Source organism: Ahaetulla prasina, chromosome 1, assembly GCF_028640845.1.
Source record: "Ahaetulla prasina isolate Xishuangbanna chromosome 1, ASM2864084v1, whole genome shotgun sequence".
Classification (NCBI taxonomy): Eukaryota; Metazoa; Chordata; class Lepidosauria; order Squamata; family Colubridae; genus Ahaetulla; species Ahaetulla prasina.
Window position 1 is genome coordinate 374,785,287 of NC_080539.1, and position 27,794 is coordinate 374,813,080.

The 27,794-nt window shown below is 44.7% G+C and overlaps 1 pseudogene; it reads right to left on the reverse strand.

Moving 5' to 3' along the window:
• LOC131188297 (vomeronasal type-2 receptor 116-like) lies at positions 1-26,015 on the reverse strand (annotated as a pseudogene).
• Between the last annotated feature and the right edge of the window lie 1,779 nt (positions 26,016-27,794).

The following is a 27,794-nucleotide window of genomic DNA, read 5'->3' on the forward strand; positions in this document are numbered from 1 at the left end:
TCAGCGATTCTTATGCCTCATTATATTCTCTCTACAATTCAGATTGGGTCTCAGCAGGATAATGTAGCATTTGGGGAAAAAGATACAAACCAAGAGAGCAGCTCCAGAGGCCAAAATGGAGAAGATCTCCACAGCCACCATGGACTTCCCTTTGGTGCTCAGGTAGGTGGGGAGGAAAGTGATCCAAACACTGCAAAAGACCAGCATGCTAAAAGTAATGAACTTGGCTTCATTAAAGCTGTCAGGCAATTTCCTAGCCAGAAAGGCCACTGTGAAACTGACGAGAGCCAGGAAACACAAGTAGGCAAGAACAGCATAAAACATTAAAGCTGAGCCTTCCTTGCATTCTAAGATAGCCTCTCCAAACAAGGAGTGAAAATCCAAGTTAAGAAATGGGGGAGAAATTGTCAGCCACAGGACACAAAGAATCGCTTGAATCAAAGGACAGACTGAGACAATGGAGTTGGTCAGTGGTTTTCCTAAGAGTTTCCTTGTCTTGTTCCCTGGTTTGGTGGCCATGAAAGCCAGAACCACCATGACAGTTTTTGCCAAGACAGAGGAAACTGCCAGGGAAAAGAGAATGGCAAAGGCAGATTGTTGTAAGAGACAGGTGAGCTTCCCGGGTCGACCAATGAAGAGGAAGGAGCAGAGGAAGCACAGCAAGAGGGAGACTAGAAGGATGTAGGTGAGATCTCGGTTGTTGGCCTTGACAATTGGCGTATCATGATGTTTAAGGAAAACCACCAGGACTGCAAATGTGGTCACAGAGAGACAGAGAGCAAAAGAAGCTAAAGTGTATCCCAAAGTCTCTTGATAGGCCAGGAAGTGGACCTTCTTGGCTTTGCACTGGTCCTTGTCCTTGTTGGGATATTGATCTTCTGGGCAAGGATCACAGTGGGCTGCATCTAAAATCAAGAGTCATTCTATAAGCATTCTACATAGATCTGCAGTTAAGAAGGTCTCTTCCCTTCCAAGTTTGTTTTGGATGGCATGGATGTTCCTTTTTTGCAATTATCAGTTCAAAAAGGAAATGATGGAAGCACCTCCTGGCCAACTTATAGTGTCATAAAAAGGGCAACTCAACCTTAATTCAGGATGACCCTGGGAATAGGCTAGGAAGAGACAAGGATCTATTCAGTTCCAGCTGACCTGGTCAGTTTCTCCCTCCAGTCACTTTGCACTTCTATAACTACTGTGGATCTCAATATAGCAATAGCACTGGCACTACTTATATATCGCTTTACAGTGCTTCACAGGACTCTCTAAGTGGTTTACAGCAGCAGTCACCAACTGGTGGTCCGTGAGAGAATTCTGGTGGTCCCCAGAAAAATTATTTGCATTTTTTATATTGCACTAAATCAGGGGTCCTCAAACTACGGCCCCTGGGACAGATATGTTCAATGAACATTTGTGTTGCTGCACAGAGTCTCCCCCTTTGGGGTCTTTGTGTAGGTCAGAGTGGGGCAGAAATTCTGACTTGGCGTCTGCTTCGGCCTCCTGGTGTGGGGCTTTGGGCAAAGGCTGGAGGGAAGCGCTGCTGGTGGTGAAAAACCGGAGGGCCTCGTTCCAGTGGGACTGCATCGTGGCCTGGAACTGCCTGATCATCTCAGCCCACTGAGCCTCCAGGTGCTCGTACTTGGCCTCTCACTCCCACAGGTCTTCCCTCTGCTTGGAAAGCCTATGCTCCTAGTCCTCAGTGAGGTGCTTCTGCTGAGCCTCCTTCTCAGTCAGATCCAATTTGAACTGAGCTGTTTTGCCAACTCTTTCTCATGGTGGCTGCTTAGCTCCTACAACTGCTTCCTGTTGGGGCCCTAAGGAGCCCAGGCAGGCAGGCGAGGAGTGGCAAGTTGAAGATGGCAAGGTGCCCCTCAATATGAGTGACATTGAGTTGGCCACGCCCACCCAGTCACATGACCACCTTGCCACGCCCACCCAGACAGTCATTAGGTCGATCACATTAGTGGTCCACGGGATTTAAAATTATGAATTTAGTGGTCCCTGAGGTCCAAAAGGTTGATGACCCCTGGTTTACAGAGTCAGCCTGTTGCCCCCAAGAATTTGGATCCTCGTTTTACTGACCTTGGAAGGATGGAAGGCTGAGTCAAACTTGAGCCTGGTGAAATTTGAACTGCCAAATTGCAGTTTGCCCACCAAGTGACACCCCACCAAGCCATGCCTTATACACTGTAAGCCGCCCTGAGTCTTCGGAGAAGAGCGGGGTATAAATGTAAAACAAAAACAAAAAAAACAAAAAAAATGCCACACCCACCAAGCCACGCCCCCAGAACCGGTAGTAAAATATTTTAAATCCCACCACCGTTCAAATCTGCTCGTTCAAGATTTTTTTTTTTGCTGGCAAGGGTTAATTAACATATTAAGATATTAAGGGTTAATTAACATATTAATTAAGATATTAAAGATATCTTCCTTCTCTAAAAGGTTTATAAATTTCCCAGGAGTTTAATAGTGCCGACAGAAGAAATACATCTTAAGTAATAAAAATTAAAACTTGAATGACACACACCACATCTTGAAGAAAGATTGATAGTTGTTGTTTTTTTCCCCAATGGGAGGTGACAGTAGGAATGAAAAGGCCCAATCAGCTATGACAATAAATATAGAAAGTTTCTGCTGAAAAATATGACTCATTGAAGAGCTTCAAACAGTCTACCAAAAATGATAACAATAACAAAAAATTTTTTTTGATCTACTGAATAACTTCCTAGCTCCTGGAAGATGTACATTAACGTCTGCTCTACCTGTCTGATTAGAAATGGTCCCTTCTGTACAAGGATCACATTGGTAGCAGCAAACCTGCTCTCCCTCTGGAACTCTTCTCCTCTCTCCCGCCTGGCACCTCTTCACGCCACACCTGGCAAAGGGCACCTTCTAAAAGAGAAAAAGGAAATGCTTGAGATGGCACAAGCAATGAGCATGCTTGATTTACTCTTTTCCACATTCTTATTTCCATGTTCAGTATCTCTTCTAAAGAAATGATTCACCAGAGTCTACCAGGAACAGCAATTAGGACATTCAGGTCAGAGGCACTCCGACCTAACAATGGATGCTGGAGATTGGACCTGGGATCTCAGCCTCAAAGGAAGGCTTGTGACATTGAGGTACAGAACCATGTAGGTGCCATGCTCCCATCGGAGCCTGAATCTGCGGAGGAAGACAAACCAGAATTGGGGTGATTGAGGGGGTGGCTTCATTGGCTTTGGAGCGGTGGTGGGTTCCACTTTGCTACCGGTTCACAAGTGTGATTACGCACATGCAGCACTTCTGTGCATGCGCAGAACCTGTTGCACATGTGCAGTCCATCTGTGATGATTTCCAGGCGGGTGGGCAGAGCCTCTCGCTGCCATTGCTACCAGTTCACACAAACCGGAGCGAACCGGTGGAAACCCACCATTGCTATGGAGAAATATGGGAAGGAGCAGGCCAAGTCAGGCCAGGGCGTTTGAGGGTTGGGACGGCTTGTAGGCAGGGAGGAACAGGGGCAGGATAACCAAGAGAGGTTTAACAGTGAACATGAGAGACAGAGCTCAGACAATGAGCAAGGACTACCCACTCCTGATCCTCGAGCATGGAGAGTGGAGAGGAAGCAGGAACAGCGCAGGTTGACCTGACTACTAGGTAGGAGAGAGCCCCACCCCTCTCCATAAGGCATACCTGGGGACTGAGACTTAAGGAGATCCTGTCGGGAGGGGCATTTGTCGGGAAAAAATGCTAAATTCATGGAGTGTTGTGTGCCATTGCCGACGTTGGATGTTTCTTGGACTTCTTGCTTTGTTCCTTTGCTTCTTGGATTAATTTAGATTTAGGTTTATTAGATTTTTATACCGCCCTTCTCCCGAAGGACTCAGGGTGGTTCACAGCCAGAATAAAACAATAATAATGTGCACAATAAAACAATAATTTTAAAAAAACTTATTGAATATAAGGCCAACATTAAAACCATTTAAAACCATAAAAACCCCATAAAATTTACATTTAAATATTAAAAGCTACTAAAAATTTCTATGCCAGTCCTGCGCGAATAAATAGGTAAGCCTTCAACTCGCGGCGGAAGGTCCGAAGGTCAGGCAGTTGATGGAGTCCTGGGGGAAGTTCATTCCAGAGGGTGGGAGCCCCCACAGAGAAGGCCCTTCCCCTGGGGGCCGCCAGCCGACATTGCTTGGCGGACGGCACCCTGAGGAGTCCCTCTCTGTGAGAGCGTACAGGTCGGTGGGAGGCAATTGGCTTATTCCCTTGCCCTGCTGGATTTCTTTCTTTTTTTAAAAAAAAAGTTTTTATTTTTTCACAATAAACAAAAAAAACCCCCACTCTCATCAAACAATTACAATGTGCTGAAGGAGTGTGCATATCTTCTTGTGCAATCTCAAAACAAACATCTTTTTCATACATATATCTTATATTGTCTTTTCTAACATATCTTTCCTTCTAACCAGTGGTAAAATAAATCCCATATTTTATAATATTGCTTATCTTCTTGATCTCTAATTTCAAATGTCAATTTACTCATCTCTGCACATTCCATCACCTTCCTAATTATTTCGTCTTGCAAAGGTAATTTCTCATTTTTCCAATTTTTGGCAAACACAATCCTGGCTGTTGTAATGATATTCACAATCAGATACTTTACATCTCTAGTATATATCTCGGGAATAATTCCCAACAGAAAGACTTCTGGTTTAAAGTCTATGTGTTTTTTAATCATTTTCTCCAACCATGTGTGTATTTCAGTCCAAAATCTTTTCGCTTCAATGCATGTCCACCACATGTAGTAATATGATCCAGGTATCTGATGACACTTCCACCCGGCTGGATTTTTTGATTGCAGCTATTGTGCTCACAGTGTTGTGCTGGACTACTTGCAACCAGAGGCTGCTGGAGGTGTGTGTGTCGTGTCCCACTCCTCCGCTGACGGCCGGGTCAGGGAAATCCGAATCAGGCTTGCCTCTGCAGCTCTGCCCAAAGTCCTAGCAAAGTCCTCAGAGGAGGCAGGAGACCAGAAAGTGACTTCAGCAAGATAAGTTCGACTTTGCCTGACTCAGAGACTGCCAGAAAGCAGATCCTTTATATAGGCCATGGGGGTGTGGCTCCATGACTCAGCACTCATTAAGGCCTGCCCCTCCCTTCCTTCTGTTGCCTCCACCTATCCAATCTTCTGATGCGAGGGTCACTCCAATCAGATGTTGTTGAAAGTAAACTTTCCTCAGGCTCACATGCTGTGGAGGAGGGGGAGGGGTCTAGCTGCTCCGTTTGCCTGGGCATGGAGCCAGGGCTGGGGCCGGGGGATGTTCCCTCCTCTGCAGCCTGCTTGGGCATGGAGCCAGGGCTGGGGCCAGGGGATGCTCCCTCCTCTGCAGCCTGCTTGGGCATGGAGCCAGAACTGGGGCCGGGAGGCATACATTCCTCCATGTTCGGGAGCAGATAAGCAGACCCCGGCTGCGGTGAGAGCGGACAAGACACAACAGTGTGTGTGTGTTTGTGTGTGTGTCTCATCACTTTACTCGGGGACTTGTCAGGAAAGTGGGAGCATTTAGGGAACATTTTGAGCAATAAAGGGACGGTTTGAACTGTCAGCTGAGTGTGTTGCCTCTGTGCCGTGCCCCAGGTCATCACAGTAGGATGCAACTGAATGAGAATAATCCACGGAAATCATTGTTGCCTATTGTTGCCTGTTGTAATTGCATCCTGAGTTTTCAGCAGATTTTTCCCCATTCAAACTTTTTGTGGACCTGCCGCAAATCAGATCTCTAACGTATTGCATGAAAAGCAATTTTTTTTACAAAATGGCTCCCCCTATGTTCAGATTCAGTAACCTGATCTCCAGTTAGAAAGTTGTTCTTCACCCCCAGGAGAGAATTCATCTTTCCTGGATTTTACAACTCACCTTTGTAGCAAAGATGATTTGTTCAGAGTTAATGTGGAAATCCTGACCTGGAGGAGCCCTGGGATCTACCTCTCCAACTTTCACAGGGACAAAAGATTTATTGGGGAGAAAAAGCCAGTTGAAAAGATCATAACGAGCAGATCCCAGTCCATCTTCTGAGAAGGAAACTTCAATTCCAGCACTGTTGTTGAACTGGACTTTCCTCAAATTGGAAAGAATCTGAAAGAAAGGAGGCCTTCAGAAATTGGAGTACTTGGCTGAAAGTCACACATAAGACATCATGGCTTATTTTGTTCTATGATGGCCATCATCTTAAGAGAAGTGTATATATCTGAGAAGCTAGTAGAGGTCCCTTGGTGGAGATCTAAGCAAACAAAGTAACACCAAATATGTGACTCCTTCCTCAATGCATTTGTATAATTGTTTATTCAAACCTAGTTTTACCAGAATGATACCTACATTCAAAGAATTTAATGCCACGTTCAATTTTCATTATACAGTTTTGCTCCTGTGATGCATTTTTAAATATTTACTTTGACCATCGGTCTTGTAAATAACAACTGCATTTTAGGTAAAGGTAAAGGTTCCCCTTGCACATACGTGCTAGTGAGTGGTGGGATTTAAATAATTTAACAAACGGTTCTCTGCCCTAATGATTTCTTCCAACAACCAGTTTCACCAATCTGCTCAGAAAGTTAACAACCGGTTCTCCCGAAGTGGTGCGAACTGGCTGAATCCCACCACTGGTGCTAGTCGTTGCCGACTCTAGGGGGCAGTGCTCATCTCCGTTTCAAAGCTGAAGAGCCAGCACTGTCCAAAGACGTCTCCCTGGTCATGTGGCCGGCATGACTCAATGCCAAAGGCGCACGGAACGCTGTTACCTTCCCACCAAAGGGGGTCCCTATTTTTTCTACTTGCATTTTTTACGTGCTTTCGAAACTGCTAGGTTGGCAGGAGCTGGGACAAGTAATGGGAGCTCACCCCGTTACACAGCAGTACTAGGGATTCGAACCGCTGAGCTGCCGACCTTTCAATCGACAAGCTCAACGTCCTAGTCCCTGAGCCCTAATAAATTAGCGTCCCTAATAAATATTGTATTTTGGGCCACAACAGTGTACAATTCTACTGATTTACTCTTGCTGATAATCAAACAGAGCAGAATGCAGGAATGATGGAGTGGGGCCATGTGGAAGGAAGTGCCGGCCCTCCTTTATCACTTTACTGTCCAGAGAAGTCCAACATTTAGCTGTGGATGAAAAAAGTCTGACAGATTTTAGACAAAGGAACTTTGGATCCTGCTGTGGGTTCAAGTTGGCAAATCAATGATAGAATCATAGCACTATATCTTGGAGGTCTTTTTTTTTTTTATTTATTTACATTTATATCCCGCCCTTCTCCGAAGACTCAGGGCGGCTTACAATGTATAAGGCAATAGTCTCATTCTATTTGTATATTTACAAAGTCAACTTATTGCCCCCCCAACAATCTGGGTCCTCATTTTACCTACCTTATAAAGGATGGAAGGCTGAGTCAACCTCGGGCCGGGCTTGAACCTGCAGTAATTGCAGGCTACTGTGTTCTAATAACAGGCTTTACCAGCCTGAGCTATTACGGCCCCTACGGTCATCATCATCATCATCATCATCATCATCATCATCATCATCATCATAATATCAGAGTTGGAAAGGACCTTGGAGGTCTTCTAGTCCAACCCCTGCCCAGGCAGGAAACCCTACACCATTTCAGACAAATGGCTATCCAACATTTTCTTAAAAATTTCCAGTGTTGGAGCATTCACAACTTCTGAAGGCAAGTCGTTCTACTTGTTGATTGTTCTAACTGTCAGGAAATTTCTCCTTAGTTCTAAGTTGCTTCTTTCTTTGATCAGTTTCCACCCATTGCTTCTTGTTCTACCCTCAGGTGCTTTGGAGAACAGCCCGACTCCCTCTTCTTTGGGGCAACCCCTGAGATATTGGAACACTGCTATCATGTTTCCCCTAGTCCTTCTTTTCATTAAACTAGATATACCCAGTTCCTGCAACCGTTCTTCATATGTTTTAGCCTCCAGTCCCCTAATCATCTTTGTTGCTCTTCTCTGCACTCTTTCTAGAACCTCAACATCCTTTTTACATCGTTGCGACCAAAACTGGATGCAGAATTCCAAGTATGGCCTTATCAAGGCCTTATCAAGTGGTATTAACACTTCGAGTGATCTTGATTCTATCCCCCTGTTTATGCAGCCCAGAACTGTGTTGGCTTTTTTAGCAGCTGCTGCACACGGCTGGCTCATATCTAAATGGTTGTCCACTAGGACTCCAAGATCCCTCTCACAGGTACTACTATTGAGCAAGGTACCACATATCCGGTACCTGTGCATTTTGTTTTTTTGGCCTAAATGTAGAACCTTACTTTTTTCACTTTTTATAATCCAACCCTTTGCCCAAAACAGGAATCCTTACACAATTCCAGACAAAACGCTTTCCAATCTTTTCTTGAAAACCTCCAGTGATGGCACATCCACAACTCCTAGAGGCAAGCTGTTCCATTGATTAATAGTTCTCACTGTCCAGAAATTCCTCTTGATTTGCAGGTTGAATCTCCCTCTGATAAGCTTCCATCTATTGCAGTGGTAGTCAACCTGGTCCCTACCGCCCACTAGTGGGCGTTCCAGCTTTCATGGTGGGCGATAGGGATTTTGTCCGATACTGAAGAAACTTTCCTTTTTTAAAAATGTAATTGACTTTTTAAAAAATTTTCATAGCATTATTTAAAAACATTTTCATTAGGTTTTCGTAAAATTCCCCGTGACAATTTAAATTTCTTAAAATATACTATTTGTATCGCCCACGCATAAGTTTAATTCGTGTTACAAAACTAAAACTAAATGGCGCTATAGTGCGACCGCAAACAAAAGAGCCTCGTCCCAGAATAGCTCGCGCATCTCCCCCCACACCACCCAGCTGTAACAGACAAGCAGAGCTGCTAGCCGGCGCATCCCCCCAAACCCAATCCACGATGCACGAGAGGCATGCGCAGACGACGATACACGGCGCATTACTGTGGAACCGGTGGGCAGTTAGAAAATTTTACTACTAACAGAGATACAAAAGTGGGTGGTAGGTATAAAAAGGTTGACTACCCCTGATCTATTGCTTCTTCTCCTGCCTCAACTGCTACAGAGAATAAATTAATCTCCAAAGACCTATGCAAGGGTCCTTTTTGTAGACTTTAGTTCAGCATTCAATACCATCATTCCAGACATTCTTCTAACTAAGCTAAACCAGCTACAGGTACCGGAACAGACTTGTAAGTGGATCACAAGCTTCCTAACAAACAGGAAGCAGCAGGTGAAGCTAAGCAAGATCACATCAAATACCTGTACAATTAGCACAGGGGCCCCCCAAGGCTGTGTGCTCTCCCCACTTCTCTTCTCTCTGTATACCAATGACTGCATCTCCAATGATCCATCTGTTAAGCTACTGAAGTTCGCAGATGACACAACAGTGATTGGTCTCATTCGAGACAATGACGAATCCGCATATAGACGAGAGGTCGAACGACTAGCCTTGTGGTGCAACCAAAACAATCTGGAACTGAACACACTCAAAACCGTAGAAATGGTGGTAGACTTTAGGAAAAACCCTTCCATATTTCCACCTCTCACAATACTTGACAACACAGTATCAACAGTAGAAACCTTCAAATTTCTGGGTTCTATCATATCGCAAGATCTCAAATGGACAGCTAACATCAAAAACATCATTAAAAAGGACAACAAAGAATGTTCTTTCTGCGCCAACTCAGTAAGCTCAAACTGCCCAAGGAGCTGCTGATCCAATTCTACAGAGGAATTATTGAGTCTGTCATTTGCACCTCTATAACTGTCTGGTTCGGTTCTGCAACCCAACAAGAAAAACACAGACTTCAGAGGATAATTAGAACTGCAGAAAAAATAATTGCTACCAACTTGCCTTCCATTGAGGACCTGTATACTGCACGAATCAAGAAGAGGGCCGTGAAAATATTTGCAGATCCCTCGCATCCTGGACATAAACTGTTTCAACTCCTACCCTCAAAACGACGCTATAGAGCACTGCACACCAGAACAACTAGACACAAGAACAGTTTTTCCCCGAAGGCCATCACTCTGCTAAACAAATAATTCCCTCAACACTGTCAGACTATTTACTGAATCTGCACTACTATTAATCGTTTCATAGTTCCCATCACCAATCTCTTTCCACTTATGACTGTATGACTGTAACTTGTTGCTGGCAATCCTTATGATTTATATTGATATATTGATCATCAATTGTGTTGTAAATGTTGTACCTTGATGAACGTATCTTTTCTTTTATGTACACTGAGAGCATATGCACCAAGACAAATTCCTTGTGTGTCCAATCACACTTGGCCAATAAAATTCTATTCTATTCTATTCTATTCTTTCATTATGACAGCCCTTCAGGTTTTGGTAGATTGCTATCAAATCTCCTAGAGAAGCTTTCTCTTCATGAGGCTAAATTTACCTAGTTTCCTTAGCTGTTTATCATATGATTTAATCTCAGACTCCTTATCATCATTGTTGTTCTTCTCTGCATTCTTTCAAGGGTTTCAGCATCTTTTTGTGTTGTGGTGACCAGAACTGGACACAGCATTCCAAATTTGACCTCACTAGGGCAATACAGAGAGGTACTATCACTTCTAATGCTATTAGATGATTGATGCTATTCCTCGGTTGATGTAGCCTATAACTGCGTTAGCTTTTCTGGGAGCTTTAACACACTGTTGATACTCACACTGACGTGGTGATCTAACAGGACACATAGAACCTTTCGTGTAGAGGTAGCTCTATTAAGGATTACATGTTCAGTGTGGTTGGTCATCATTCAATTGTGAATCCATCTGGCAGTGGATTCTACATTATTCTATATGACCAAGAAGTAAGCTGTGGTCTACTTTGTCAAATGCCTTACTGAAGTCCCAATATACTATATCCATAGCATTTCTCCATTAATTTAATCACTTTATCACAGAAGGCAATAAGGTTTGTTTGGCATGATCTGTTTTTAACAAACCCAAAGGCTTACATTCAAACAACAAGCAAAGCAGTACAATAAATGAAAAAAAAATGAAGAAATGGGGTGGTGTTATGTTGGATGCTAAATCAGGGAAACATAAACCAAGGTGACTGTGCAAATATGCCTGCTAGGACCTGCTGAAATACGTTGCACAAAGGTACCGAGATTGTCAACTGGGTCTGGACCACTCCATGGTCATTCCAGATTGAATAATCCATTGAAGACCTTTCAGAACTTTATAGGAAAGTCTTTATAGGAAGGTCAAGATCCTATGGACAAGTGGTTTGGTTTACCCTTATACCATCTTTCAAGAAAACATTATAATTAGCTCATATTGCTTTTCTTCTTTAAATATTTGCTCTGTAAATATGCTATGTTAATAGTGCCAACTCAGAAAACTCAACCTGCCCAAGGAGCTGCTGATCTAGCTCTACAGAGGAATTATTGAGTCTCTCATGTGTACCTCTATAACTGTCTGGTTTGGTTCTGCAACCCAACAAGACAAACACAGACTTCAGAGGATAATTAGAACTGCAGAAAAAATAATTGCTACCAACCTGCCTTACATTGAGGACCTGTATACTGCACGAGTCAAAAAGAGGGCTGTGAAAATATTTGCAGATCCCTCACATCCAGGACATCAACTGTTTCGACTCCTACCCTCAAAACGACGCTATAGAGCACTGCACACCAGAACAACTAGACACAAGAACAGTTTTTTCCTGAAAGCCATCACTCTGGTAAACAAATAATTCCCTCAACACTGTCAAACTATTTACTAAATTTACTAATTTTACTAAATTTACAAACTATTTACTAAAGTATCAAGAAGATGGCACCAGCAAGGATGCCCCAGAGAAATGGTCTCTGTAAAGGAGCTCTTTTAAGCTCTTGAGGAGAACAGTTTCCCCGAAAATTCTTTACCAACGATCCTCCAGAGCCAAGTATTTTCCAGGCTACCGTGGATTGAGGCTGCCAAGGATTTTTCCAGGCTGCTGAGGATTGAGATGGCCGTAAGCGAAGAATTGGGGCGGCCGAAACCACCAGAGCCGGGACTGCCGCTGCCGTGGGCCGCCGATTGAAGGCAGCTGGAGACGCCCGCTGCCTCCAGAGCCACCGCCAGACCCAAGACTGCCGCTGCCGCTGCCGCTTCCATGAGTCTACTGTGACTGCCGCTGCTGCAAGCCGCTGATTGAAAGCGGCTGGAAACGCCCGCTACCTCCAGAACCACCACACCAGACCCGGGACTGCCGCTGCCGCGAATCGCGCGACTACCGAGACTGCCGAGACTGCCGCTGCTGTGAGCCGCTGATTGAAAGCGGCTTCAAATGCCCGCTGCCGCCAGAACCATCACGCCAGACCTGGGACTGCCGCTGCCGCTGCCGTGAGTCGCACCGCTGCCATCGCCGCCCTTCACCATCGCCCTCCCTCACCGCTTCTAATTTTGTAAGCCCAGCAGCATTTGAATCAACTCAAAACAACTAGAATTAAAAGGATTAAAAACCACCTATCCCCCATTCGGCAGGACTGCTGCAGGACCCTGGTGAGTTCCTAGGAGACTCCAGTCTCCCAGCCTCTACTGACTTTTTGAAACCCCTGCCATTCCGGCCACCCTTAAAGAAGCGTCTTCAACCACCCAATCTCCCCAATTTAAATTTCCCGCCAAATCTCACTGTTACCATAGTGACTCCCCATTACCATAGCAATTGCCAAATTGATTACCATTTAAAGTTAAAGAGAGAGACATAAAATTAAAGATAATTGATTAAGTGACAGATACTTAATCATTACTAAAATTGGAAAGAGTGTGAAATAAAACAAAGGAATAAGAAATATTATCATTATGCCAGCCAGAAAATCCAACACTGATAAAATCTTAGAAACAAGATTAATAACTATTGAACAAAACTTAGATAAAAGATTACAAGCTATTGAACAAAACCTAGAAAAAAGAATACAAAATATTGAACAAAACTTAGAAATTTTTTTTTAACAGTTATTGAACAAAGTTTCACAAACTTGATAAAACAAATTTCAACACTAAAAAATGAAAACTCAAATGACCTAAATCTCTTCCAAACTCATCTATCATCACATAATACACAACCTAATGCACAACCTTCAACTCTACCCAGACAACAAATTAATACAACACAACCTAAGCAACAAATAACTACAAACCAACTAATCAGAGATGCAATGGAGAGAGGACAAAAAATAAATAATGCAATATTATTTGGACTTGAAAACACTAACGAACCAGATATCAATAAGATTCACAACATCATTGGAAATTATAATGCATCAACCATCTTCCCAAATGCTTATATGCTTCTGCGCATGTCCAAGATGGCGCCGCCCTGCTGATCGGGGGCGCGGCGACGGGCCTTTCCGGGCTCTTTTTGGGTCTGGGGGGGGCCTTAATACCATCATAGGCCCCCGCCCTGATGGAGGAAGATCCAGCCACCCGTAAACAGGGTGGCTGGCGCCAGGCGACTCAGCGGGCGTTGGGAGAAGCCCCGGAGCCACGGCGGACCCACGGCCCCTCAGAGGTAATCTTGGCGGCCTGGCGGCCTGCCGAGCCGCCGCCAGCCTTTTTCGGCGGTCTGGCGGCGGCGGCGGCGGCGGCGGCGGGGGGTAGGGGGGCGTTGGCAGCACCCCCTGGACTCCTGCCTGGAAGATTTGGCCAGTTTCGAAGATGGGTTTGGAGTTTGGGCGTCTCCGGTGGTGATGGGAGGAGCCCCGGAGGGGCTGCGCCCCAATGAAGATCTGGAGGGCCGCCCGGGCTCCATCGGCCTCTTTGAACCTGCGGTGGCGAGGGCGGCGGCCTGGCCCTTCCCTCTCCGTCGGGCGTTGGCGATGGTGAGCCCTGGGTCTGCTGGCGGGTTTGGCGACTGGTGTCCCCTCTCAACTGGGGGAACTCCAGTGGCCTGCTCGCGGTGGCGATGGGGCGTTCCCGGTGGCGATGGCCTGGTGGAGGCGGTAGGCGGTGGCGGCCTGCCCCTGTGCTTTGAAGTGGCGGATGGCCCGATAGGCCCAGGGTGGCTGTGACCTTGCCCTAGTGGCACGGATATTTGGCAGTGCCGGAGGAAGGCCCGCGGGCCCAGCGGACACCCCTCCACTATTTACCATCTTTATAACATCTCTACCATCGTTCCTCTCCCCTTCTTCCTTAGCCCACCCCAGGTCGTTTGTATGGGGTGGTGAACTGACTGAGTCAGCGGTTTTGTCATCTACCGCACATGGATTATCTCGAACTGTTTCCCATCAGGACAGACTGGTCATGGTCATTTTACCATCTGTTTTGACTTTTGCTGCCAACTTGACCAGCCCAGGATGGGCCTTGGCCGGATCGTCTCAGTGATGCGAACATTTACCGCGGCTGACCTACTTGCCCTGCGAGATGCCCCTCTCTCGCGGGTCTGGCCCTCCAGATTATCGAGGGCCCACCTTGAGGACGGGCTTTGGAGTCCCGAGAGGTGGCATGCGAAAAATAGGAGGCTTAGGGGTTTTTTAATTGGCTGTTTTAATAGACTTTTTAAGGGGAGTTTTAAAGGGGATTTTAAGGGGAGGAAACCGACGGGCTTGGGTTGGGGTGGGAGGAATGGGTGGGTGTTGGGGTAACCCGTCGGGGGAGTCCAGTTCCTGCGCATGCTCGTGGCGGGGGGTTGGTGGGTCCGAGGGTCATGGGGGGAGTCGGTGTTCCATTGGTTGAGGGTGGTGCTATTTCCACGGTAAGGGGGAGGGGCAGATATGGCGGAAGTGGGGGCTCATATCATGTTAGGGGGGTGCGCGCTCGATGTTTATAGGCGATCGCACGCCCCGAGCCCTCAAACTTCTCCCATTCCCCGGATGGTCAGGATCCTCAGGGCCCTGGCCTTCGGCTGATGTTATGCAACGCACGGTCCGTGGCCAATAAGGCCCCCCTAATTCACGATCTTATTCAGGGGGGTGCCGCGGACCTTATGGGCGTTACGGAGACCTGGTTGGGCCCAGAAGGCGTGCCTTGTTCAGATGTGCCCACCGGTTTCCGAGCATTTCATCAGCCGAGGGCCAGGGTAGGGGTGGTGGGGTGGCGGTTGTGATTAGAGAGAGTCTAGAGCCGAGGAGACCACTGTACCTCAGATTGCCGGGTGCGAATCCTCTTTGTGAGATGGGGTCATAGATGTCAGATGGGCTTGCTGGTGGCGTACCTGGCTCCTTGCTACGTGACAGCTGCCCTGCCCGAGCTCCTGGAGGTGCTTGCTGGGGTGGCAGTTGAGACCCCAGACTTTTAGTCATGGGGACTTTAACTGCCATCGTCCGGCTCGTCATCGACGGCAGCTCGGGAGTTCATGGCTTCCATGACGGCCTTGGACCTGACCCAAGTAGTTGATGGCCCTACTCACATTGGGGTGGCACTCTGGACCTGATTTTGTCTCTGGTCAGTGGTTGAGAGATCTGGACTTAAAGGAAATAGTCACTGAACCTTTGTCATGGTCAGATCACTCTCTTCGCCTGGACTTTCTGACCGCCATTCACCACCGCAGGGAGACGGAGCCGACACGTTGGTTCCGTCCCAGGCGCCTGATGGACCCGGAGGGGTTCCGGACAGAGCTTGGGCCATTTCCTGAGGGTCTGGCTCACGGCTCGGCTGAGGAACTTGTTGCGGCCTGGGAACGGGCCGCGGCGGGGGCCTTAGACCGGGTCGTGCCTTTGCGGCCTCTGACCCGGCGCAGGTCCCAACCAGCTCCTTGGTTCTCCGAGGAGCTGAGAGGGATGAAGCGCCGGAGAAGACGCCTAGAGAGTTCCTGGAGGTCTAGCCATTCAGAAGCTGATCGGACACTAGTGAAGTCCTATACTAGGGCTTACCTAATGGCAATGAGGGAAGCATTAGCCACGCCTCCCTCATTGCACCGGCAGAAACCCCCCCAGCCGCCCTGTTTCGGGTGACCCGCTCCCTCCTACACCAGGGGGAGCGGGATGACCCGTTGCAGGGACGTGCTGAGGAGTTTAACGGTTATCTATATGATAAAATCGTTCAGCTTCGGGATGGTTTGGACCAAGATTGCGGTGATACGGGTGAGACGGCTGAGGGTGGGCTTGGTGACATTTTATGGGATGAGTTTGACCCTGTCGCTCCCGAGGACATGGACAGGTTGTTGGGGAGGCTGAATGCCACCACGTGTTTACTGGACCCGTACCCTCCTGGTTGGTGCTGGCCACGCAGGAGGTGACACGAGGCTGGCTCCAGGCGATTACGAGTGCTTCCTTGTTGGAGGGAGTCTTTCCGGCCGCCTTGAAAGAGGCGGTGGTGAGGCCCCTCCTCAAGAAGCCTTCCCTGGACCCGGCTGTTTTAGGTAATTATCGTCCGGTCTCCAACCTTCGCTTCGCGGCGAAGGTTGTAGAGAGTATGGTGGCATATCAGTTTCCCCTGCACCTGGATGAAACTGTCTATCTAGACCCGTTCCAGTCCGGTTTCCGACCCGGTTACAGCACTGAGACGGCTTTGGTCGCGTTGGTGGATGATCTCTGGAGGGCCAGGGATAGGGGTTGTTCCTCTGCCCTGGTCCTATTAGACCTCTCAGCGGCTTTCGATACCATCGACCATGGTATCCTGCTGCGCCGGTTGGAGGGATTGGGAGTGGGAGGCACCGTTTATCGGTGGTTCTCCTCCTATCTCTCCGACCGGTCGCAGTCGGTGTTGACAGGGGGGCAGAGGTCGGCCCCGAGGCGCCTCACTTGTGGGGTGCCGCGGGGATCGATCCTCTCGCCTTCTGTTCAACATCTACATGAAGCCGCTGGGTGAGATCATCAGTGGTTCGTGTGGGGTACCAGCTGTATGCGGATGACACCCAGCTGTACTTTTCCACACCGGACCACCCCAACGAAGCTATCGAAGTGCTGTCCCGGTGTCTGGAGGCCGTACGGGTCTGGATGGGGAGAAATAGGCTCAAGCTCAATCCCTCCAAGACAGAGTGGCTGTGGATGCCGGCATCCCAGTACAGTCAGCTAAATCCGCGGCTGACCATTGGTGGCGAGTCATTGGCCCCGATGGAGAGGGTGCGCAACTTAGGCGTCCTCCTGGATGAACGGCTGTCTCTAGAAGATCATCTGACGGCCGTCTCCAGGAGAGCGTTCTACCAGGTTCGCCTGGTGCGCCAGTTGCGCCCCTTTCTGGACCGGGAGGTCCTATGCACGGTCACTCACGCCCTCGTGACATCTCGCCTGGATTACTGCAACGCTCTCTACATGGGGCTTCCCTTGAAGGGCATCCGGAGACTACAGTTAGTCCAGAATGCGGCTGCGCGGGTGATAGATGGAGCCCCTCGTGGCTCCCGCATAACACCCATCCTGCGCAGGCTGCACTGGCTACCTGTGGCCTTCCGGGTGCGCTTCAAGGTTTTGGTGACCACCTTTATAGCGCTCCATGGCATAGGGCCGGGTTATCTACGGGACCGCCTACTGCGACCAGATACCTCTCACCGACCCGTGCGCTCTCACAGAGAGGGACTCCTCAGGGTGCTGTCAGCTAGGCAGTGTCGTCTGGCGACGCCCAGGGGAAGGGCCTTCTCTGTAGGGGCTCCCGCCCTCTGGAACGAACTCCCCCCAGGACTCCGTCAACTTCCGGACCTTCGAACCTTCCGTCGCGAGCTCAAGACACATTTATTCATCTGTGCAGGACTGGCTTAGATTTTAAATTTTGAGGGGTTTTAAACTGAGTTTAATATTCATATTTCTATTTTTAATAATTGGGCATTATAATAAGTTTTTTAATGATTATTTTAATTTGTATATTGATGTTTTATATGCCTGTGAACCGCCCTGAGTCCTTTGGGAGATAGGGCGGTATATAAATTCGAATAATAAATAAATAAATAAATAAATAAATAAATAAATGAAATAATTGCTGTCTCCAGAGATGGACCAGAATATAAAAACAGCGATGGGTCAACAGCACCAAGATTTTGTAGGGTCACATGCATAAATGAGGACTGTAAACGTAAATTCATTTATACTATAAACTCAATTGCTAAAACCAACCCTATCTACAGTAAACTTAGATCACGCCCTGATCTATCCTTTCTACAACAGATACGTTCTCGTGAACTTCGCACAGAACTTAAAAGAAGACAAGACAATGGTGAATCCAACCTATACATCGACTACCATGCCGATTGCATAAAAAATAAGACCTCCACACCCCCCATCACCCATAACAATCAACCAGCCATCCCAGTGTTCAATCAAGCACCCATCACCCTACCACCCATTCAACCAACCATCTTACTAGCCATCCAAATAGCCATTCAACCAACAATCCAATCAGCCATCCAAGCAGCCATCCAAACAGCCATCCAAACAGCCACCCAACAATCCACCCAAACAGCCATCCAAACAACCATCCATCCAAACAAGCAAACTACCATCCAACCATCTATGCAACCATCTGTTGTACACAATCCCCAACCTATTAACATCCAAAACTAGGTATGCACGCCCCTTACCTCTTCAACACCAATCACTTCAGATCTCAAATGCAAATTGATAAATGCAAGAAGCATAGTCAACAAATTACCTGAACTTATCCCCTTATTAAACAGTGGCACATTTGATATCATTTTTGTTTGTGAAACATGGCTGAATTCATCCCTTCCTGACTCCATTATCTCAAACAAAGAATATCAAGTCTATCGATCAGATCGTGAAAACCGAAGAGTTGGTGGAGTGGCTATCTTTTACAAAAAGTCACTGAATCTAAAAAATATCCAAGTAGCACATAAACTCTCTCTTCCTGAAACTATTGTATGCGACCTATCCCTTGACACTACTCTTCGATTCTTACTATGCTACAGAGCCCCTGACTATGACATTACCCATGCAAATATGCTAACCTCAATGCTAACATGGGCTACCTCTTGCCCATATCCTCTCATCTTCCTGGGTGACCTAAATCTACCTCTCATTAACTGGACAACTAATGAATGTTCAACTGACCCAATCCATACTACACTATACAACGCTGTTACAAACCTAGGTCTTGAACAACTTGTAACTAACAATACAAGACTCAACAACTGCATTGATCTCATCTTCTGCAACAATTCAAACTCAATTTACGGACTACAGATTAAAGAACCTTTTTCCAACAGTGACCACTGCATGATTGATTTTCGTCTCAATATACGTCCATACTTAAATCGTCATAACAACAGTACTCCCAACTACAACTTCAAAAAAGCCAATTACGACCTTATAAACAACGATCTTTCATTTCTGGACTGGCAAAATTTGTTTGCAACCTGCATAACCGCTGAAGACCACTATAGAGTCTTCCTACTTGAAATCAATAGAGTCATTAAACTATACGTACCACAAACGACTACCATGATCAAGAAAAACAAACTACCCATATCAATAAAAAAGCTTCAATCAAAAAAAAATCCCTCTGGAAAAGAAACAAAAAAGGCTATGTAGCAAATTTCAAAAACCGCTACAGAAACATATGCAACCAAATAAAATCTGAATGCACAAATTACCACACCAAACAAGAAGAGAATCTTCTGTGCACAAATTCCAATCGTGCCTTTTATAATTTTGTTAACAATAAACTTAAAGACTCTAGATCCATCCCACCACTAAAAGATTCTAACAACAAAGAATGCAATGACGAAACAGTTAAAGCAAACCTCTTCAACATTTTCTTTGGCTCAGTTTTTGCTAACTCCGATAACACATATCCGACTTTCCACAAACGTACCAGCAATAATTACGATGATTTAACTCATATAGATTTCACAGAAGACAACGTTGGAAAAGCTCTTCACAACTTAAAACCATCACTATCTATTGGACCCAATGGACTGTGTGCATACTTCTTAAAAAAACTTTCCATTAATATAGCAGAACCCCTAAATATTATCTTTGATAAAGCTTTCACTACCAGTTCTCTTCCCAAACTTTGGTCACTAGCCACAGTCATCCCTATCGTTAAAAAAGGAGACCCTAGCTTAGTCGAAAACTACAGACCGATCTCCCTTTGCTGCGTCATCTGCAAAGTCATGGAATCTATCATCAACCAATCCATTACCTCACACTTAGAAGCAAACAACCTACTCTTCAACAAACAATTTGGTTTCAGAAAAAAATTATCATGTAACTTACAACTTCTCCACTGCAAAAACATATGGACTACAAATCTTGATCAAGGCAAATCAATAGATGCAATCTACATAGACTTCTGCAAAGCTTTTGACTCAGTAGTACACGATAAACTTCTCCTAAAACTAATATTCTATGGCATCTCAGGACCCCTCCACAAATGGATATCTGCTTTTCTGTCTAACAGACAACAAGTGGTCAATATTGGCAATGCTCTATCAAATCCTGTTCCTGTCAAGAGTGGCGTTCCTCAAGGCAGCGTTCTTGGACCAACACTCTTTATACTATACATTAATGATCTTTGTGACCATATCTCAAGTAATTGTGTTCTCTTTGCTGATGATGTCAAACTATTTAACACCACAGACAATACTTCTATCATTCAAAACGACTTTGATCATCTATCCGCTTCGTCTAAAAATTGGCAGCTCCAAATTTCAACCAGCAAATGCTCAGTCTTACATATAGGAAAAAAGAACCCAAAAGCTAAGTACATACTAGATGACATTACCTTACAGACGACCCCCATCCCGTTAAAGACCTTGGAGTTTTCATGTCAAATGATCTAAGTGCCAAAGCCCACTGCAACTACATAGCAAAAAAAGCTCTAAGAGTTGTAAACCTAATCTTGCATAGCTTCTTTTCCAAAAACACCACTACTAACCAGAGCATATAAAACATTTGCTAGACCAATTCTAGAATACGGCTCGCCTGTTTGGAACCCTCACCACATCTCTGACCTCAATACAATTGAACGTGTCCAGAAATATTTTACAAGAAGAGTTCTCCATTCCTCTGAAAACAATAGAATACCCTATCCCACCAGACTTGAAATCCTAGGCTTAGAAAACTTGGAACTCTGTCGCCTTCGACAAGACCTAAGCTTAACTCACAGAATCATCTACTGTAATGTCCTTCCTGTTAAAGACTACTTCAGCTTTAATTGCAATAATACTAGAGCAACCAATAGATTTAAACTTAATGTCAACCGCTTTAATCTAGATTGCAGAAAATATGACTTCTGTAACAGAATCATCAGTGCTTGGAATACTTTACTTGACTCTGTGGTCTCTTCCCATAATCCTAAAAGCTTTATCCAAAAACTTTCTACTATTGACCTCACCCCATTCCTAAGAGGACCATAAGGGGCGTGCATAAGCGCACAAACGTGCCTACCGTTCCTGTCCTATTATTTTTCTTTTCTTCTTTCTATATATATGCTTATACCTCCTTATATTTACTCATATATGTTTATATACTATATAATCTTTTGTATGATTCCTACATATATATCATATTGTGACAAAATAAAATAAATAAAAATAAAAATAAAAAATAAATCTGCACTACTATTAATCTTCTCATTGTTCCCATCACCCATCTCCTTCCAGTTATGACTATATGACTGTAACTTTGTTGCTGGTAATCCTTACGATTTATATTGATATTGATTGGTTCCTGATTGCTTATTTGTACCCTATGACTATCATTAAGTTTTTTGTTTGTTTGTTTGTTTTACATTTATACCCCGCCCTTCTCCGAAGACTCAGGGCGGCTTACAGTGTATAAGGCAATAGTCTCATTCTATTTGTATATTTTTTTACAAAGTCAACTTATTGCCCCCCCAACAATCTGGGTCCTCATTTTACCTACCTTATAAAGGATGGAAGGCTGAGTCAACCTTGGGCCGGGCTTGAACCTGCAGTAATTGCAGGCTTTGTGTTCTTAATAACAGGCCTTACCCGAGCTATCCGGCCCTAAGTGTTGCACCTTAGAGTTTTTGACGAATCTATCTTTTCTTTTATGTTCACTGAGAGCGTATGCACCAAGACAAATTCCTTGTGTGTCCAATCACACTTGGCCAATAAAAAATTCTCTCCTCTCCTCTCCTCTCCTCTCTCTCCTCTCCTCTCCTCTCCTCTCCTCTCCTCTATCCTCTCCTCTCTTCTCCTCTATCCTCTCCTCTCCTCTTCTTTGAGATAAAATGATATAGTTAACATATAGTAAATGAGGAAATGCATATGGGGAGCTTCCTCTCTAAGGATCTGTGGACTGGATAAAAAGTATTAGAAATTACCTGCCATGACTGGACATTTGAGATCCTCTTTCCAAGCCTCATCATGGTTGGTTGGATTCCTGATCCATAAATTGTGTTTAATGCATATGCCACGGAGTAAATAGCATTGTAGATATTGTAACTTTCACCTGTCATTCTTGTTTCAAAAATGTAATTTGGCAGATTGTGTAAATTCTCTTTTCCTGTGCATTGTTTTTCCCCCTTTGGAGGGATCTTGCCTGGTTTGTGAATCTTGCAGCTAAAGACCGTTTCCCACCATAGCTGGAGAAAGACATCCCCTTGTGAGGTCAAAGGGTCTAATGACAGGATGAAATGTCTGAATTCTGAGACATCCACCGAATGGTCCCTAAAATGCAAAGCCCCTTGGAAGGGCTTTACAACTTGCAGTATGTCTTGAGATTGCACTGTAGCAAGTTTCCAATGAGAAGTTAAGATCCAAACTTTCAAAAATGGAATTTTTCTTATTTTTTCATGTGTATACAGAGCCACCTGTATACTAATAATGCTATTAGAGTCACCAAAGAGAATAACCACTTCAGTTTTAGACCACGTTGGGAAAATGTGAACTAATTTCGTCAGTGTACTGTGAATATTATCTGATTTCAACATTTCAGTGAAAGACAGGCAGATCTCTTTCCGTTTCAGAATTGGCATCAGAGATGAGACGAAACGTTCTCCTCTCTCATCTTTTGGGGCCAGAAGTCCAACCCAGTTCCACTGGAAGTACAGGAGCAGCTGGACTAAACCCACATACTGAGAAAATTCATTGGGGTTAATCCGGAAGAAGGACGGATAAACTTTTCTGTCTGCCTGAGTGAAATCAAAGTCAGCACCAAGCTAAAGAAAATGAGATTCATCTTTCAAAAACAAAGTAAAGGCTTATGGTGACTTTAGGGGTCACAATTGTATAGTTTCTTGCCCTATCAATAAGGGTGGGTCCCTTTGAGTGGCAGGTTTAAGCTTCTTCCCTTCTTAGGAAGAGCCACCAGTTACATATATTATTTGACATGTTAGAAGCAAAAGGAACAAACCATCAATCTGATACACAGAATGAACTGTATAGAAAGAATAGTTATCCTTTTTAAGAAGAATAGATTAGGAAGGAATCCCTCTTGGCAAGTAGAACATTTCAGAATTATCTTATCTGTCTATTTGGGATTACATAAAAACACCTTGATACATAAACTATAAAAATGAATTCAACTATAAGGTAAAGGTAAAGGTTCCCCTCGCACATACGTGCTAGTCATTGCCAACTCTAGGGGGCAGTGCTCATCTCTGTTTCAAAGCCGAAGAGCCAGCGCTGTCCGAAGACGTCTCCGTGGTCATGTACCCGGCATGACTCAATGCCAAAGGCGCACGGAACGCTGTTACCTTCCCACCAAAGGTGGTCCCTATTTTTTCTACCTGCAATTTTACGTGCTTTCGAAACTGCTAGGTTGGCAGAAGCTGGGACTAGTAACGGGAGCTCACCCCATTACACGGCAGCACTAGGGATTCGAACCGCCGAACTGCCGACCTTTCGATCGACAAGCTCAGCTGTCTTAGCCCCTGAGCCCTATAGAATTCAACTATAGCACTATAGTATTTTCTAACTCACATATCTTTTGATGTACCCCTAAAGTTTTATGTTTTCTGTGCACGTTTCTAATGTTTGGCTACCCCATACTTTCTCCCGTGGAGCTTTCTTACTTGTGGGACCTTGAAGATGCTGAAGATGGAGGCCATCTGTCTTGAGGATTTGGAGTTGAGACCTCCAATGACAGAGAGCAGAGTATACTGCTGGTCACATTTATAACCTGGAATCATTTGTTCTCGTGAGGAGAGTAAGAAGAGACTGATCAAAGAAATCTTTCTCTCAACCTGGAAATTGCTATAAATGTGGAAGCCAAGTGTGATATTTGGGAGGAGAACCAGTTCCTTGTTGACTTCTGCAACTACAAACATCAAGGCTAGGAACTGCTGGTAACTCTTGGATTCATATCTGTAGTTAGAAGAAAAAAAACAGAGGTGAAAATTACAGGAAATCTTGTTTTGGAGTTTCCTTTGTCTTTTTTACAAGTGTTCTTTGGAGCAGAACCTCCCAAGTTTCATTGTGTGTGGGTGTTTTTAAAGGTTCTTCTTTAGCTAAATTTAGATGGCCTGGAGAGAAGGAGGAAAAGTCTATCTCTGCATATCATGGATCATTTTATACTCCACCATCCTCTCTCTCTTCTTCACTTTGCTACAGTGGTTATGATCCCTCCCAGTTGTTCATCTAGCACCCTAATCAATTTGATTCATGGTTGGAGCAGTTTTTCAGGTCTGGTAACCATAGATGAACACAAGATCTCCATTGGAGATCACAGCATAGAAGTCCATTATTCATAAGCATAGCTGATTCTAAAACTGAATTTTATTTTATTTTTTTCACTATCCCACAATGGAAAAGGACTGAGCTTTTCTTTGAGTTTTGTATTTATTCAATTTCTATAGCCACTTTGAAAGACCAAGACCATACATGAATAAAACTGATTTATTACTACTCGTGTCCATGCATAGAAATCTACTCAACTAACACCACTATTTTGGCACTAAATAAGGCTCACAAAATTAAAAAGGGGTTTGACTTAGTTCATTTATGACTATGTAAAAATGCTAGGCTAATTCCTCTTTTGATGCCACTCCTACGTCTGCCAGTCTTTCTTCTACAGCACCCAAATCAACCAAGTGATTCTGGGTGGCTTGGTTGAGTTTTGCACCGTGACTTTCTGTCAAAATTAATGTTACCAAGTGACCTTCTTCACCAGGCCAGCACAGTTTCCAAGGGGTTGTGCCTCCTTACATTTGATGTTGTGTATCATCTTTCCTGGTGAAGAGTTCTGGAAAGACTAGGAATTCTAGCCTATTTTATGAGTTTGGCTCTTTATTGAAAACAAAAAACCAAACCGCCCTGAGTCCTTTGGGAGAAGGGCAGTATAAAAATCGAATAAATAATAATAATAATAAAAAAAGCTTTGGAAGCATTACCGCTTTGGACAGGAAGTTGGTGCACAGAGTGGTGAGGACAGCAGAAAAGATTATTGGCAGTTCACTCCCTTGTATACAGGACACGGCAGATAAGTGATACTTGAACAGGGTCTACAGTATTGTCTGGGACGCTACACATCCTCTTCATGACCTGTTTCTCATGTTACCTTCTGGGAGGGGGCTTTGTGGTACCCAAAGCAGAACATCCAGAGTCAGCCACAGTTTTTTCCCGTACACTATCAACCTTGTGAACTCTCAAGCATCCTTTTTCCGCTATGTATTCAGGATGAACAGCAATTAATATTTATATCTATTTATATGTTAGGGTGTAGGTATGTATATAGCTTATCTATATGTGTTTTACTGTGAAGACAAGGTAATTAATCCAGCTGGGCAAGGAAAATAAGGAATTCCACAAGTAAAGTAACACGGCAGTAAACCAAACTAGTTGGTAAGATGCCAGGATTCAGATAAACGCCAGATAAACTCAGTGTTTATTCCCGACAACCGCCCCTCCTATTTGCCTTTCCTTTTAAACTCCAGCGGCAGTTGTGCCTTTTAAAGAGGATCGGGTCCCTCTCGTCCCTCGTAAGCCACACAGCCCACATTGCTCTCTTCTCCGTTCCTCCCTGCGCTGCCTAGGATGAGGAGGGGGGTGGGCCTTGGTCTTCATCTGAACCCCCTCTCCCTTGCTCTGCCCAGCCTAACTTTGCACTTCCCCAATTTCCTCCACAGCCAGCGGATCCACTCTCACACTCTCCGTCAGCTGTTCCTCTTCCCCTTCGGATTCAGACTCCGAAAGGGGCATGACTCTTACACTTTTGAGACCAAGCAACAGAATTTCACTTTTCATGTGTGCCAGTCTGCCCACAGGAAAAAAAGAAATGACAATAAAAGTTATCTTATTTTATTTCAACTATACTACCTGTATAGTTGTAGTATCCAAAATAAACCAATCATCTTATCCCCCCCCCCCCCAAAAAAAGTGAAACTTACAACATTTTATAAGTAAGGCGGAACGGGTCTTTTTGAAATTCTGGGATGCTGGCAGAAGAAATGGTTGCCAGGGGTAAATTCCCACCAATAATCAGATCACCAGGCCTGTAATATTCCCATTGATCTTGAATTTGTAAAGGATTTCTGAAAATGCATATGGTTTGTATTCTCTTAGCAGTAGTTGGAGACAGGAGCGAGAAGAACAGCAGCAGGAGAGGCAACCGAGCCATTCTTGTTATCATCCCTCCTAAGTCAGAAATCAAAATTTGTGCAGAAGCTGAATTGCAGGGAACTCTTGAAAATCTCATCAGCGCTTTAACACAATAGAGATAGGCCATGTCACCGGGATATCCAGGGCAAATTTATATCAGTCATGCTTCCTCTTCCCTGTGTTTGGGCTGTGACCAAAGAGGAAACTAAGGCAGCTGAATCTCAATAAGCTCAGGTGTTTGTTCTTTGCAAAACAAGGTAAGGTGTCTTGTCCAGCTCCCACGGGGAGAATTCAAAGCATATTTTTACAGCAGCTTTTATAATGGAAGACTTTGTGGGTAGAAATCCATAGGGGATATATTAAAAATAATTGTTCTTCTGGTAGTTGCAAGGAAGAACATGTCTCCTACTCACTTACCGCTAACTTTTGGTTACACACCAGGTTCCATTGTCACCAGAAGGGAAAAGACAGGTTTATGCCTCTTGTTTCTTAATAATAATAATAATATCAGAGTTGGAAGGGACCTGGGAGGTCTTCTAGTCCAACCCCCTGTCCAGGCAGGAAACCCTACACTATTTCAGACAAATGGCTATCCAACATTTTCTTAAAAATTTCCAGTGTTGGAGCATTCACAACTTCTGCAGGCAAGTTGTTCCACTTATTAATTGTTCTAACTGTCAGGAAATTTCTCCTTAGTTCTAAGTTGCTTCTCTCCTTGATTAGTTTCCACCCATTGCTTCTTGTTCTACCCTCATGTGCTTTATTATTATTATTATTATTATTATTATTATTATTATTATTATTATTATTATTATTATTATTATTATTATTATTATTATTTATTATATTTGTATACCGCCCATCTCCCGAAGGACTCAGGGCGGTTCACAGTTAAAAAAAAAAATTCTTTAGAGAATAGTTTGACTCCCTCTTCTTTGTGGCAACCCCTGAGATATTGGAAGACTGCTATCATGTCTCCCCTAGTCCTTCTTTTCATTAAACTAGGCATACCAAATTCCTGCAACCATTCTTCCTATGTTTTAGCCTCCAGTCCCCTAATCATCTTTGTTTCTCTTCTCTGCACTCTTTCTAGAGTCTCAACATCCTTTGTTGCTGATCCACAAAGCAGATGGATGTGACACTCAAAGCTGGCATGTCTTTGACCTGCATGAACCTGAGCATCTACAAAAAACTTGGAGTTTGACCCGTGCCATAGTTTCTTCAGATACTATGAATGCTAATGTGGCATGATGGCACATGACAATCAAAGGTATAAGTATAGATTAGGCGAGACTGAGCTCAAAAACAGGACCTGTGAGAGGGACCTTGGAGTCCTAGTGGATGATCACTTGAATATGAGCCAGCTTGTGCGGCAGCAGC